The sequence below is a fragment of the Petaurus breviceps genome, unplaced genomic scaffold (assembly GCF_028583685.1).
Source record: "Petaurus breviceps papuanus isolate PSGF00001 unplaced genomic scaffold, PetGlider_PUasm1.0 90775, whole genome shotgun sequence".
Lineage (NCBI taxonomy): Eukaryota > Metazoa > Chordata > Mammalia > Diprotodontia > Petauridae > Petaurus > Petaurus breviceps.
The window spans coordinates 5,932,354-5,948,940 of NW_027187342.1; positions in this window are offsets into that span (position 1 = coordinate 5,932,354).

Consider the following 16,587-nt stretch of genomic DNA (forward strand, 5'->3'; position numbering starts at 1 on the left):
TCATAGTACTGATGCTGAAATATGATATATACCTCCTGAAAGAGTAGACAAACTGAATGTACAGAATGAGACACACATTTTTGGTCATGACCCATATGGGCATTTGTTTTGCTTGACTTGTAGTATTTGTTGCAAGTGTTTATTTTTTCCCCCTTTTGAGGCAGTAAAGATGGGTGGGAAAGAAAATAAATGCTTTTTAATTAAAATAAAATTTAACTTTGAAAATTAAATTATTAAGGCAGATGAACTCTAAGAGCTCTGATTTTCAAAGCATTGTAGAGTTTGTATTTTGCAGATTTCTGCACAGTATGTATATGATTGAAGATATCTTTATAAATATCAAGGAAGACTTACATTGATCCTGAGCTTTTAAAGGACAGAACATTTTTCATAGATTCCTATTTCAAATGAAATCATATTGCTTGTGGATACTCGACCATGGACAAATTTCTTCTTCTAAGTTGATGGCTGCCTATATGTTAAGTTTTCAGAGGCACTAGGCATGGACCACACACTTTGGCCTCATTTTCTACCCATTATATTTAGTGATATCTTAAATTCCACCATTATAGGTTCATTACATTTGGATTTATGGGCTTTTTAATCTTTAAGGGTACACTATTAAAATGCAAATATGTTTGAGAGAAGAAATAGCTTTAGCCTTTCTAGCACAGATTAGGTAGTTGGGGAGCATTAAGGCAACAGGAGGGAGAAAAGGGGTACAGAAAGGGGGTAGGAGGGCTGCAGTAACATACTTTACAATTTTGCCTATGTCTGGCTCAGACCACAGAGTCAATAGGATAATCCACTTCTCTCTAAATCAATACTAAGTAATCTATGACCCAACAAAGCTTAAAGTTGGAGCTCTTTTCTTTCTGGAGGGATGTAAAATTGATGTTACAGTAGAATAGGGTCATAAAAATAATACTGTAAGCCCTTCAGCACTTTATTTCTACAAATGCCCTCTTTTTGGTTCCCATTAGATAATTCTCTGGTCCCTAATTCTAACTGTCCAGAATGACGCACTTTTGGCTTCACCTTTTAAAATTGGCAATCCTGTTCTGACCCCTGAGGTGACTGCATTTCCAAGAGATCACTCTGGCTTGGGTGTTCATTTTTAGAATCACCGTTTACAGAGCATATATGTATTATTTTGCTACTAAGGCTTTCTTTGCTATGGCTTAAGAAGATGTATAAGAGGTGCTATAGCAGAGTGGATAGAAGTCTAGCCTTGGAGAAAGAAAGATGTGGGTTCAAATTCTGCCTCTGACATTTCCTGGCTTGCAATCATGGACAAATCCCTTAATTTCTAAGTGCTACCAAGACAATGCTTGAAGACTATAAATTATAGATTAATTACCAATGTGCATCAATGAAAGTTTACCACAGAGATCATATCACTGATCTGGATCTGAAAAGAATATTAGATGTAAGTTTATATGTTTAAAAAAAAAGCCCCCTTTTCTTTTTGGGAGGCAATCAGAGTTAAGTGACTTGCCCAAGGTCACACAGTTAGTAAGTTTCAGAGGCCAGATTTGAACTCAGGTTATATTAACTCCAGAGCCATTGCTCTATTCATTGTGCTACCCCACTGCACCTAAAAGTCTCTTTTTCACAAAAAAAAAATTAGAGTTCATACATACATTTATATCTATCTATCTAATATCTGTCCATCTATCATCTCTCTCTCTTCAATACTCAACTTTCACAGAGGTCAAATTCTTATAAAATGACTTGAAAGTTAAAAACATGAATGGTGATAGATTGAGCCTATGGGAAATAGAGGGTTGGTTTCCTGACTACCTAAACCTGTAACCTTTCTCTAGAGAAATACACTTTTCTGCATATAATTCATTATAACAAAACATCAATTTTAATAGTTGCACGTTTTCTTCCATAGTAACCATAACCTGCAAAATGCATAGCAGAGGAGAGGTAATACTGGTTGGAAGAGAAGGGATGGGAAAGCTATGTCAGAACTTCAAGGTTATAAAGGGAAAGGGGCAACCCCCACCATCTCTGATCATCTTTCAGTTGAGTGGTTGAATTGTTCCCAATGAAAAGCATATGCCTTGGTTGAGTCTTCTACCTCAGCTCAGAACTTGCCCCTAGGAAGGGTTGTTGTTGCCCTGGGCAGCCCTCTGAAGGCCAAGAGCAGCTCTCTGCATGGGGCAGGGATGGGCCATGCTGCTTTGCAGAGCCCTGCCATGCTGTCCAGGGCTCTCAGGAGTCATTTTTATCCTCTAATGTATATAGATGTGAATGTGCATGGCCATATCAACCTGAAAATGAAAATGAAGTTACTAATAAATCATGCAAATGCTTGAAGTCATGAAAGTTAAACACTTAAATATACCAATGTTAAGAATTATATATATATAAAATATACACACATTCATGTGTATACACATGTACATATATGTATATATCGGTAGCAATTATAATATCTTAATACCATGCATGTATAATGGATTCAGAGTTTGGAGCCTTGGGTTTTACTTTTGGCTTAAACATTGCCTAGTTAAGTCATCTGGACTCTCTTACTCTGTTTGTTCATCTATAAAATGAGGAGTGAGCAGATAAACTCTAAGGTGCCTTCCAAATCCAAGATACTATTATTCTATGATGAAAATTCATATTGCAAGTGAACTACTTGTTAAGTTAAAAAACAAACAAACTTGTGTCTCTTCTCTGGGTTTTCATGACCCTCTTTTCTTTGCTCTCCTACTTGTCTGACCACAGTCTCCTTCACTGTTTCATCATCTATCCTATGTCCCCCTAACTGTACTTGTATCACAATCTCTGTTCTGGGCCTCTTTACCTCCCTGTACACTCTTTCATTTGGTGACCTCATTAGCTCCCATGAGTTTATCATATCTATGCAGAAGACTCATATCTAGCTCTACTCATTCTATGGAACTATTCTGAGTTTCTCTATTGAGATGACATAGGCGTCATCTCGAACTCTACTCCAGACTAGAACTCATCACCCCCCTTTGACTCCAGCATAGTGATGCCATTTTGGTCCTCTTTGAAAACAAAGGACAACCAACCAATCATGTCCTGACTCCTCTCACCTATCTTTCAAACTTCCCTATTTCCATCAAACATATCTCCATTCTCCCAGGTTGGCAACTTTGGTATTATCTCTGATTCCTAATTTCCCCTCACCATACAGATCATTCAGTTGGCAAATCTTGTCGTTTCTACCTTCCTTACATATCTTGCCCACATTTAGGTCATTTTCCTGCCTCATGTCACAAATCCATTGTCCACACAGCAGCTAAAATTGTTTTTATTAAAGTGCAAGTGTGATTATAGGATTCTCCTACTCACTAAATTCTAGTGGGTCCCTATTCTGAGATAAAGTATAGACTCCATTTGGTATTCAAAGTTTCTCAAACCTGTCCCCAACCTACCTCTCTAGTATTATCTATTGTTCTCCTTCACACACAATATCATTCAGTCAAGTATCCCTTCTTTCTGCTCCTCATGTACCCCATTCCATCTCCTGCTTAATGCATAAGCATCATGCTTGGAATGTTGTCCCTTCTCATCTCCAACTGCTAGCTTCTCTAGCTTCTTTCAAGATTCAGCTGAAATCCCATGTTGTACAGGAAGCTTTCTCCAGTCTCCCTGCTGCTAATCCTCCCCCACCTTTTTTTCCTGAAATCACCTTCCATTTATGCAATATGTACCTTGAATATACATAGTTTATTTGTATACTGATTTCCCTTGGCAACTGGATGGATACATGGGGTAAAGAAGACTGAAGAATCAGGGATAATGCTGAGGTTATAAATCTGGATGAATGGAAATATGGTGGTATGTTTAATGTAAGACCTCCCATCAGAATGAGAGTTCCTTGAGAGTAGAGACCAAATATTTTGTCTTTCTTTATCTCAAACAGTGTCTGGAACATGGTAACTGCTTGATAAATACCCATTTACTGATTATTGACTCTCTGATCCTCCCAGCCCCAAGCCTCTCTCCAAAAATGTTCTGGTCTTTATTTTGCATATATTCTATATACAATCATTTTAATGTTCATGCTCCTTCCCCTGATATAAGCTCTTGATGCCAGATAATGACATTTTTGGTTTCAATCTTTCTAGCATCTAGTATAGTTCTTGTCACATAGGAGATACTTTACAAAATACTTGTTGATTGATTTTCCACAAAAGAACTGATAATAACTATTTGTCTCCCTTTATGATTTAAAAATAAATCTTAAAAAATATCAGAAAGAAAATTCCTGTTATGTAAGCTCTTGTAAACAAAGATTTACCCCTTAAATCAACTATTCAAGTAGAGTTCTAAGTCAGTGAGAATAGGGATTAATAATGAAAAAAGAGGCTCCAACCTTAACAATTGTGTCATAGATAGTGACAGTGTAATAAGAAAGAACTTATGAAACCATCAGAAATTAACCACTTTTTTTCTTCTAACACATGTTAAATTAGCCAGTAAGCCTTGAAGCTTGCATACCTGATGATTAATTTACGTTATTTTGTGTAAAAAAAAAGAGGTCCTATCATACTAGACTTTGCGTGCTAGAGAATTCCACTACGTTGCAATGCTGTCTTCAATTCAGCCACTTTATATTGAAATTTCACACGCAATAATTGGCTGACCTTCACAGCTATGGTAAGAAACTAATTAAAGCTGTAAGGCTGTGCTAGCAATGCTTTTGTGTGAAATCCGAAGTTTGGTGATAATGAAATATGGGGTGCAGATGTTATTGTCTTCGATAGACTATGCCCTTGGTTCACACTAATGAAGAACAGAAATTATTAAACAAAAAGTATTTTTTTTAACCATTAATTATTTTGTGTTGTGATAGCAGGAATAAAAACACAGCGGCATCCCTTCTTCAAGGGTCTCCCCAAAGTAATTTTATAGAACTTTACCAGGTGACTTCTTTATAATTAGACATTCTGTTTTCACTTTCTTTGTGATGCTGATTCTAGACCTTTGGGAGCCTCACAAATGGCTTGAGGTAGGTTTAGAGAGCAAACTGGTGAGTGTGAGATAGCGATGGTTGTCCATAAGGAATTTTTAGACAGCCACAACATGACAGAAACAAAGACTTTTCAAAATAATTTTCCATGCTAAACAAAGATATGAGTAGAAATATAGAAGACCTTCTATACTCATGCTTTTTGAAGGGTAAAGTTTGCTATGGTCTTTCTGCATGCCTGGGAAGAGAGCAGATTATTTCATGGTTGATAGTTTAACTTCTGGGTAAGAGAACAAGGATACCCACTCGATTGTATCTTAGGAGATTTCAAGTTGCATCTCAGGAAATTTCAGATTTTTAATCCTTACCAAAAATTAGGAAAAAAACAAAGAACAAAATACCTTAGAATTGATTGTTTTCAAAGGCCAATGAACTAGCTTTCTTATTGGATCTTCCACTATGACTTGACTTCTTTCCATCGATGCTCACAGGGGTAGGAGTGGGAAGGGAAGAAGAGGTGAAACTCATACTCACCTATTTTTCTATTTGTTAAGCTTCCAAGAGAAAGGTTAGATAGATAATGCACTAAAAGTTACTCACAGAAAGGGTTAACAATATTTTGTGAGTTTTAATTATCTCTTGTCTATGTTCCATTTCACCTGGATAACTCTAAACACCTTGATAGGTGCTGAAAGTATCTTCTAAGAGGCAGCTATGCCTGGGCTATTGTAATGGAATAGTTTGGGGAGATAGGGAGAATTATGGCCCATTTATTACCATGCTAGTGTTTCTCTTCACCTGGAGACAAGAGGATGCAATGGTTGTGGTTTTCCAAGGAGTAAGTCTGATGACCATGGCATATATTTTAGGCTTGACTTAGGTTTCTGCCTCTTAAAAGACAATTGATAGAAAATGTATAAGTTCCTTTGACCCAGAAATACCATTTCTAGGGCTATATCCCTAAGAGATCATAAAAATGGGAAAAGGACCCACATGTACAAAAATATTTATAGCAGCTCTTTTTGTGGTGACAAAGAACTGGAAATCAAGGGGATGCCCATCGACTGGGAAATGGCTAAACAAGTTGTGGTCTATGAATGTATTAAAACATTACTATGCTGTAAGAAATGATAAACAGGTGGACTTCAGAGAAACCTGGAAAGACTTACATGAACTGCTTCTGAGTGAGGGGAGCAGAACCAGAACATTGTACACAGTAATAGCCACAGTGTATGAGGACTTATTTTGATAGACTTAGCCCTTCTCAGAAAAGCAAAGACCTAAAACAATTTCAAAGGAAACATGATGGAAAATGCCATCCATATCCAGAGAAAGAACTATGGAGTTGGAATGCAGAATGAAGTAGACCATTTTCATTTTTTTTTCTTCCTCATGGTTTTTCCCATCGATCATGATTCTTCTATACAATATGACTAATGTGAAAATGTGTTTAATAGGAATGTATGTGTAGAGCCCATATCAGATTGCATCAGATATTAGTTATGCTACTTTTATTGTTGCTTCTACTCTACTACTAAACATTCATATAATGCTTGAAAGCAAACAAATGTATTATCCCATCTGATTCTTGCAACAACCCTTTGAATTAAGAGTTATTATTATCCCCATTTTATAGATGAGGAAACAGGCTGAGAGAGTCACTTGTCCATGGTTGCATATCTAGAAGTGTCTGTGATGAGACAGGTCAGGTCTTCCTGACTCATAGTCCAGTATTCAGTCTACTTTCAGGAAACAATGTTATTGATATTATTGGCAGTGATAGCAGCGACATATTTATGTAATGCATTACTGGTAACAAAAATGCTTTCTTCACCTTGTTAAGTAGGTCAAGTGAGCATCATTAGTCATTTCACAAATGAAGAAATTAATTCTTAGAAAGGTTAGTTAACTTTTCCAAATTAAAAAAAAACAAACCAAACCAAATAATTGACAAATCTGGGAAGCAATTTAAGTTCTTCTGACACCAGATATTGGCCTCCCACTCCTCTCTATATGAACTTGAACCACCAGACTCTAAATTAAGTTATATGTAGAAGAAATTTTATGTGTGATCTAGTCTAACCCCTTCATTTGATAGATGAGAAAACCAAGGAAGGAAAAATGACTTGCCAAAGGTCACATGAAAAATGAGAGTCGATCTTTGAACCTAAGTCTTCCATGCTACTAATACAACTCTCTTTCCAGTGCACCACACTGCCTCAGGGGTAACAGTGTAAAGCAGACACATTCTAGGTGAACACTGATGGGTATTATACAACTTTTCAGAAATAGGTGATTCTAGTATCTGTCTTTTTCAATACATTCACAAGTGCAAGTCTATGCTCTACAAGTAAGTTTCATCAAGTGGACCTTGTTTCAGGTTCTAGGGAGAGTTTCATAATTGGACCTATCTACTGTATATTCATTCTACCAAGCATCTCTTTGTGTTCTCCATTCATCTGGTTTGTAAACCATCATCTTGTCTTAGTTCAGTGTATCCAAATTATTTCTTCTTGTCACTCTGAATGGCCTATTGCATATTAGTCATCCCTATTCACTGTCCTGTTTCTGGATTTGATATTTTATCAAGTAAAGAGACATTGTTCTTTCTTCTTTCGACTCTTCTTTGATTTATTGTTTTGTTGGTTTTCTAGATTTAAGAAAGCAATAAAGAAAATGTTATAATACAGAGTAAACTTAAAAGTTAATCCTCTTACATTCCCCCCTGCCCCACCCATCCCCTGCACAGAGAACTAGCTGTTAAACATTTACCAGCACACCCCTGATTCTATGATAGTAGCATACCAAATTGGAAATAACATAGAAGGGAACTAAATTTATTGAAATGTCTTATTGGTTCACATAGTTCTGACTAGCAGCTATAAGGAATAAATTTGTAGTGACCATCACAATCCAAATCTCCTCCCATCTCCAAATACAGACAACTTGGTATTGATTCAGATAGGTGCTTCTCTCCTGTACAAACCTCAGTTCATTACCGGATTATGTTGACTTGGGACCTGATACTTTGGCATTCCTGTGGCTTTCTGGGGCTTCCTGTTGACATCCTGTAGCTCCTATTGTGTTGGTCCCCTCTGGTCTCTCTCTCTTTGTATTCTTTGAGACAATGCTTTGGGAAAATACCAAGATCATTCATTTCTATCGAAACCAGTAAGATTATTTCTAAAACTATAGAGTTTTAGACTTCAACTCAAAATTTTCTTCCCTCTTGCTTTATCCTTTCTTGTATAAATATTAGCTATCATAATACTAATGCATATAGGGTGGATTATGGATCAATCTCTATTGACATAGACAAAATTTTTCACTGTCCTCCCTTTGCAATACTAATAGCTATCATCTATATAGCACTTTACATACATTATTCCATTTGATCTCACAATTGTCATTTGGGTAACTGACGCAAAGGGGTGCTAAGTGTCTTACCCAGAGTCACACAAGTAGGAAGTTTCTGAGGTGGCATTTGAATTCAAATTTTCTTCCCTTAAATTTCATGCTGTATCTAGTATGCCTCCCAGATGTTATAGAAATTTCACTCTACAAATGCCCCATCATACACAATATTGTCAACAATGGTATAGAGACTTTAAGAGACCTAACTGGGCACATTGGCAAGAGATAAGACTGAACAATGATCACCCACCTGTCATTGCAGTAGAAATAGATTCCTGAGGACATTAAATTTTTTTCTGTCATGATTTGTCTGGCATATATAGCTACTGTTACCAGGAATGGCTGTGGAGGAGAATCAATTTGAGGAAATGGAGTAGCATTGGCTGATGCAAATCTGGGCAAAAGAGAGAGAGCAAAAAATTGTTCAGTGGGAGGGAAAGAACTGGACTATTGTCAGTCAAGAGTCTCAATCACAGTTCCTGTGCTAGGAGTTCCCCAAAGGCTTGGCTTAGGGGGGAAAACAGATACTCAAATGCCTTTTCATGCCCAGGGGACAGTTAAAAACTGGTTGCCTTGTAGAACTGTTTTTTATCTAAAGGTTGAACAAAATGAAAATGGAAACCTCAGGGAGACTTTATGGTGACTTCTTTAAGACAGGACTGGCTTTGAGAATGGTCTTTGGAGTATGTATTTTCAATGTAATTTCTACTATAATGCTGCTTGTCACTGATACCAAGAGGAACCAATTATTCTAAATTCAAACAAGATGGCAGACTCTGTCCAAAGTGTCAACCCATCTAACTGGCTCTCTCACCCTACTAATATGATTTGTCTTCTAAATTTGCCTTTGAAAATTGTTATTCATGTGGTAATTGGGCAAAATGGTCTGGATTCCACATTTTAGGAAATGCATTAATGTGCTAGAGTACATTCAGAAGAGGGTGCCCCTGATGGTGAGGGGCTAGAGAATATGCAATGGGAAGGTCTACTGAAGGAATTGGAAATGGTCAAAATGGAGAAGAGAAGATTAGGGATATGGTAACTTTTGGGGGGTGTTTGAAAGTCTGTCATAGGGAAATGGGATGATATGTTTTCTGTTTGATCTTAGAGTGCAAAAATAGAAGTCACGAGTATTTTTTTTTAAACCAAAACAAATTTAAGTTTAATGTAAGGAAAAATGACACTTTTAGCACAGATATTCCCTACATAAAAATTTGGCCTAATCTATCTGCTTTCCCCATTTTTTTTGGTGCCATTTCTACTTCTCTTAAAAGCTTTGAGGCTGTGATGTCAGAAGCAAAGTGTTGTGGCTTCATTATCTTTTATGTTGCAGTGAGGTTTTTGTAAAAACCTTTGCTATTACTTATTCTCTTTCTTTTCCTCTTTCCAGTTTCATCTCTAAATACCCGTAGATGGGTTGTAATCTGTGTCATTCAAAGGAATATCCATACTGATGGAATTACAGAGCCAACTGTCTATTGGAATACTTGGCAATTAAAGCTGCCCCCAAATGGAAAAGGCTGTTACAGGTGGTAGTGGGTTATTTCTTCTTAGATGTCTTCTAACAAATGCTGTGACTACTTGTTTAGAGTGTTATGGGGTTTCTAAATTGATACTTCCAATGCACAGAACCCACCATGTCATTCTCCTGCTCAATAAGCCCCAGTGGCTCCCTATTGCCTATAATATCCAATAAAATCACCTTTGTGTGGCATTTGGAACTCATTACCTCCTGGCTCCAGCCTTACTTTCCAAGTTTATTATACTTAATCCCTCTTAATGCAATTTATGATCCATTCAAATTGGCCTTCTTGCTGTTTCTCACACATGAAATGCCATCTCCCATCTCCATGCCTTTGCACAGTCTGTCTCCAATACCTGGAATATAGTTTCTCCTTTGCTCTGCCTCTGAGAGTCCCAAGTTTCTTCAAAGCTCAGATTAAATGCCACCTTTAATAATGCCTTTTCTGATTCCTCCAGATGCTGATGCTCCCTCAACCCCCACTTACCTTGGATTTTCTCTCTCTCTCTCTCTGTATATATATGCGTGTGTGTGTGTGTGTGTGTGTGTGTGTGTGTGTGTGCATGGTAAGCTACTTCAAGGCAAAACCAGTTTCTTTTTTCTCTTTGTATCTCTAGCACTTAAAACAATGACTGGAAGATAGTAGTCATATAATATATTCTTGTTGATTGATTAAAAGAGGGAATTCCTCTTAACGTTGCATTATTTGACTTCCTGGGTTCCTTCAACTCTGTGGGATTCTATTTGATTATTCTATGTTCCATTAAATGCAGTAAAGGAAGACCTAAAAGTTTTTGGACCTGGAGCCAGGAGTAAAAAATTAAAGTCCGTCTAGTATACTGCAATTCATAGGGTGGCCTGGATGTCTAATGCAGGGCTTTTAAACTGAAAGAGAAATGGATCCTTGCAGGTCACGTATTGACTTAGAAAACCACAAATTAACATCATCCATGTTGTATTGCACTTTTATTAATTTTGTTAAACACATACCAATTACATTTTCATCTGGTTAAGGCCATTCTTGGGAATTTTGTGGGACTGCAGGCAGGTAGTTTGATACTTCTGGTCTAGAAAATGTTATGTGGAATTAGCAATGACTCATATGCAATAGCTGCAGTGATGTTAATTCTGATGTTATATCCATAATACTAAAAGTCAAAGACTGATATTTTCAAATAAAAAAAGTATCTATTAAACATGCTTTAATTGATAGCTCAATTCATATTTCACTGTTATAGTTCTCTAATTGCATGGGAGGAGAACATTGACAAAATTGGGTCAGGACCTGATGGGGTTAGGTGGCAAAGTTGCCAGAGTCAAAAGGTTGGTTGGGTAAGCCTGCCATTCTCCTGGCTTCTTAGACTAAAGAAGCGACAGAAAGAAAAATGCTACCATACTTCATATGCAAAAATTATGCTACTAACCCATCATTCACAGTCTCTCACTGGAACCACCTTATGACCATTAGCACACATGAGTGAAATAACTGATTGTGGTTAGGGTGCAGTCTGTGGCCACGAAAAAATAACAGGCTTAGAGAGGGAATCAAAACCATGACCTTAGGCTCATACCACTGTTGTCTAACCAAAGATTATATTTTAGAGACAGGGCCACTCATGCAAATAATATGTTTTCTCGCTCTAGTGGTTTTGTGTGCCTCATGCAGATCCATAAGAAAATAGCGCACGCCATAATATAAGGAAGGCCTGGAAAAAAATTCTATCTTGTTAACATATCTTGGACCTTCTTCTTAGTTTTTAAAAGTTGGAATACTATTCTATACTTCACATAAAGATTGTACATGCTTTTATCTTAACCTATTTACCTCCTTTAAATTAAATCCACAGGATTAAGGTTATAATATTTTGCTGTTTTAAAAAAAAATGCCTAGAACAATTTCATATCTAACATGGTATTCAAACATTTCCACTGATGATGGTAACTTTAATTTATAGTATTTACTTTTATTTTGTATTTGTATTTCTGGTACCTACCATAGTACCTTGTACATAGTAGGTGCTTAATAAATATCGCTGGCTTGGATTATAGGGTTATGTAGCTAGGCCAAGCCCTTCATTTGACAGATGGAGAAATTAAGACCATATTTAGAATTTAGAACTTTAAAGAACCTCAGAGATTCTCTAGTCCTATCTTCTCATTTGTAAAACGAGGAGACTGAGACTCAGAGAATTTGGTTCACTTGTTATAGTTCCCAAACTGGAGTGTGCAGGACACTGCTTAAAGTGGCTTGTGAGAGTTGATTGTTAAATATTCAGCGTTAACATCTAAGTCTCAGAAAATGGCAAATGTTACAAATCAGATTGAATTGTTATTTTGCTGATTATCTTGACTTAAGAAAGTGATGGAGGAAATGTTAATAATGAGAATTAAATTTAAAAATGTGTCACAAGTGTACCCCCTTACCTTATCATGGAGATATTTGCTAAACTGGCTACTATGCCCCAATTTCCTAATTGCTCCCAATTTCTGAGAAGTCTATAAGGAGAGACTGACTGACCCTTCCTCATTGATGACTCTTCCCATAGGATTCATGGTCAAATCAGTATTTGGGCTAGAAAGTCTCTGAGGTCCCTTTCAGTTAGTTATAAGATTAGGATTAAGTTCTTACCATTATACCAAAGTTATGACATGCATCACAGAGGGAATACCCACATGGATTAAGTCACCAATCTATCTAAGTACCAAAAGAAGCTCATTTTACATAAGATATTTTTAAATTACATGGTTCATTAAATAATGAAACTAGAGCATAGGTTATGTCTACACAAGGCTAACTGATCAAATCAGAACTAGGAATTTTGATTTGATCTAGCCTCAGAACAAATGGACACATGTGGCATATGAACCCCAACTTGTAAGCTACTTCCATTTAGAGTCAGGAATTCTCATTTCACGTTTTTTGAACCTATGAAAGTTTTGATCAGCTGTTGCTACAGACCTATATAAGCAACCAAATATCATGAAATCTTGGAAGCTGACTCCTTGCCAACAAAGAGAAATAATAGATATTGAATGGACTAGAAGCTCTCTTAAAGCTTTTTGGTTTTGGGGGAAAAAATTACAGATTATTTGTATAAGCTTGTGTTTAAACTTGCAGACATCTCAGAAAAAAATGTACAGATTGATTTCCCAGAATAAAGTACATTAAAAAAATAGCAGTGTGCCCATGAATGTACCTAAGATAGCCCACAACCATGTGTACTGGTTCTCTTGGGCTCCTGACCTGGTGATTACCCCTATTAGTTCAATTGGCTCAAACACTTAATATCGAAAACTCACAGGTCCTCTTTCTTCAAGTGATTTGATAGTCTGAAAGTTCAGTAACAGTATCTTCAGAAAGCTCTATTGTGACGCTAGATTTTGGTAATTGACACCAATAACATAACAACATTAAATCATCCACTTTTTTTTTTATAGCAGATAAGCTAGCCTGCTTGTAAATATGTTAAAGGATAGCGTGTAGGTGGCAGAAGAATTATGCTACAATTTTAACAGCTAATAAATCTTTATTTAAGCAAGGGACCTCTAAAATTTAATTAGGCATATGAAAGCAGAGATCATTCTGAGGGTAAAAATATGCCAATTCTCACAAGAAAAGACATCTGCTTCATGGAAAATTTTCAAGGTAAAATTTACTCTTCTGTTACTGTGTCAATAGAAAGGCTATCCTTGTGGAAAAGCAAGTGCCTAAATTAAAAAAAAAAGCAAAGGGGCTTATAGAAGACATTCCTATCATATTCAAGAAAAAGAAAAAAAATGGCATCTGTCTCCTACTACGTAAAATTTAATTTGAACTGCTCATCTTGCTCATGTTCCCTTCTCTCCCTGCTTATTTCCCTCCCTCTCTCTTCTTACCTTCCTCCATCCCAATCAACCTTTGTCCTTTCTTATGTTTGTGTTTGAGCAAGGACTGAAACATTCCTTGTCAATCCTGACTATAATAGATTATGAATAGGTTTTGTGATTTTGTGATTATGTGATTTGGTTATTTGTTTGTGATTTTGTGATTACGTGATTTGGTTATTTGTGACATGATATTTGAGTATGAGATTTCCACTTATGTGATTTGACATAAGGGCAGTCACTTAGGCAGCTGCTGGAGAATGGAAAGAATGCTGGACCAGGGGTCTGCAGGAGTAGATCCTGCCACTAATTGTATCACTGTGGGTAAGTCTCACCTGCAATTGTCATTTTACTCATCTGTGAAATGAGAGGTTTATTCTAAATGATCCCTAAAGTCTTTAATAGCTAAAAAAGTCTCTTTCCACATTGTTAACTCCTAGCAATGGCCCTATCCAAAATTGTCTCTTTATTCTATTAGAAATTTCACTATTAGTGTTGTCTTTGGATGTAAGCATTAAACTTTTCCTGTGTTCTTGTATTAAGATGCAAATGCCCTTGGGATATGTTAAGCCCTCCTAGAGTAGGAATAAATTTAGTAGGAATCTAGTAAGAATAAATTTAGAAAACGCTTCCATCTATGGTAGAAGTGAACAAACAAACCTTCATGAAAGCAAGAACATGGGGACTAGAATTGATCATGCCTTCAGAAATTTGTTAATCTATTTGAAGACACCTGAGTACACACATAAACCTGAAATAACAATTGGAAGCCAAAATATAAAAGATAACATGAGGTTGTACGTAAAATTTTAGAGTCTGAATAGATCTTGAGAGGTTCACTAAGTCCACTCCATCATTTTGCAGAAGAGGAAATGGTAAAAGTGAAGTGTTTGCATTGTAATATGATTGCAAAGCTGTTAAGTGGCCAAGTCAGGATTGTGGACCCTGATTTCAGATCCAGGGCTCTTTCCAGTGCATAGTGCTACTGAACAGGAACCAGATGGGTGGTGTAGATCATCAACCTTTTGAGGGCAAGTCTTGATCCTTGTTCTAATAAGGAGGTGTGCAAACATACAACAATAGAAGAACTGTATGACTTTGATAATGGTGATTGCATGCTATGGCAGGAAAATTAGCCCTCCTGAATTTGGAAACAGGAAGGCCCAAGTTCAAATCTGAACTCAGACACTCACTAGGTATGTGACCTTGGGCAAGGGTCTTAACCTCTGTCTGTTTCAGTCAAGATATCTGTGAGGGTGGTTATGAGGATAAAATGAGATAATATTGGTAAAATAGTACTGGCACATAGTAGGTTCTTCATAGATGCACGTTAAAACTTTTAACAAAATTGAACTTCCCCTTCTTCCTGCATCACCTCCAATTAACACATAACCACACACACACACACACACACACACACACACACACACAATGAGATAATGTTATTTTGAACCCATGGCAGGAAAATCAGGATGAAGAAAAATGCACAAAGTTATATAAAATAATTGGAAGGAATGCAATATTGATTGCCCTTCATTTTTCATTTACTATATCCTGCTATTATTTCTCTTTGCTTCCTGTTTGAGAAATCCTAAAGATGTTTTGTGCCTTGTTTGGTATTTCCTTCAAATCACTTACTTTATGCTATGAAATGAACTTTTGCAGTTCACTTTAAATGTCAACAAGCTTCATAAATAATGAATATAGACTCTGGCTTATACTGTCCAATTAAACAGCCTCCTTATTTGATCAAATGCTATTCAGGTCTTTTCCAAACTTCCTATTATGCTGCTTTAAAAGTCAGCCTGGATTTTATTATTATTGTTGTTGTTGTTTTAATAAGTACTATAGATGATCTGCTGTGTGAAAAAGCTTAAAAACCATCCTTAAATGTTTTAACAATGAAATTTAATCAATGTGGAAAGGTCTATATTTCAAACATAATCTAGATTATTTGTTTTCTATAAGCCATTTAGGGAGCTCTAGCTTCATACAATATTGTGGTATAGCTAGAGTGACTGGTGAAGTAGATAATATGTTGGACAAAGCACCAGGAGACCTGCCTTCCACTCCTTGCCCTGTCACATATTTTGTGACTTTCAAAATGACACTAAATTTCACTGGATCCTTTTGTTTTCCTCTGGAAAATGAGGTGGTTGAGCTCTATGTTAAAAGCTTTCCCAGTTCTTAATTCCATAAGCATACTCAGATAATAGGACTGTACCATATCTCTGGCAATTATACTTAGTTTAGACTGTGTCTTGTTCCCATTACTGTAAAAAGAAAATGAAAATTTTGTTAGGATCCAAACTGTTTTGATCTTCCTGGAGCTTACATCATGTTTGAATCTGCCATCTCCAAGACTAAGCAGAGTGTTACACTTTTAATAAATGCCTTTATGCTTCCAGCCTCCTTGGGAAAGTTTTATTGGGAACATTTGGTAGTTTCTGAATCATTGCATGAAGCAAAGCATACTTTAGCATAAGACATTCCTCATCATTGTGCTTCTTGACTTGTTGATGGAGACTTTCTCTTCTCTGACATGTCAGGTCTGGAGTTTCTAGAAGTGGTCTTTGGAGGACCAATATGGAGGTTCTTATTCTTGAGTTTCTTCATACAGAATATCAGTTTTCAGGGTAGATATTCTGACCATGTCATTCAATTACTCAAAACTCTTCAATGGGTCCCTGTTTCCTCTAGGATAAACTACAAAGCCCTCAGACTGGCATTTAAAGCCCTTTAATTTTTGCTTCTACCTTCCTTTCTAGAATTGTTTCTTGTCAATCACTTTCCTGCCTTCTCTGCTAGCTGCTCTCTACATACATCC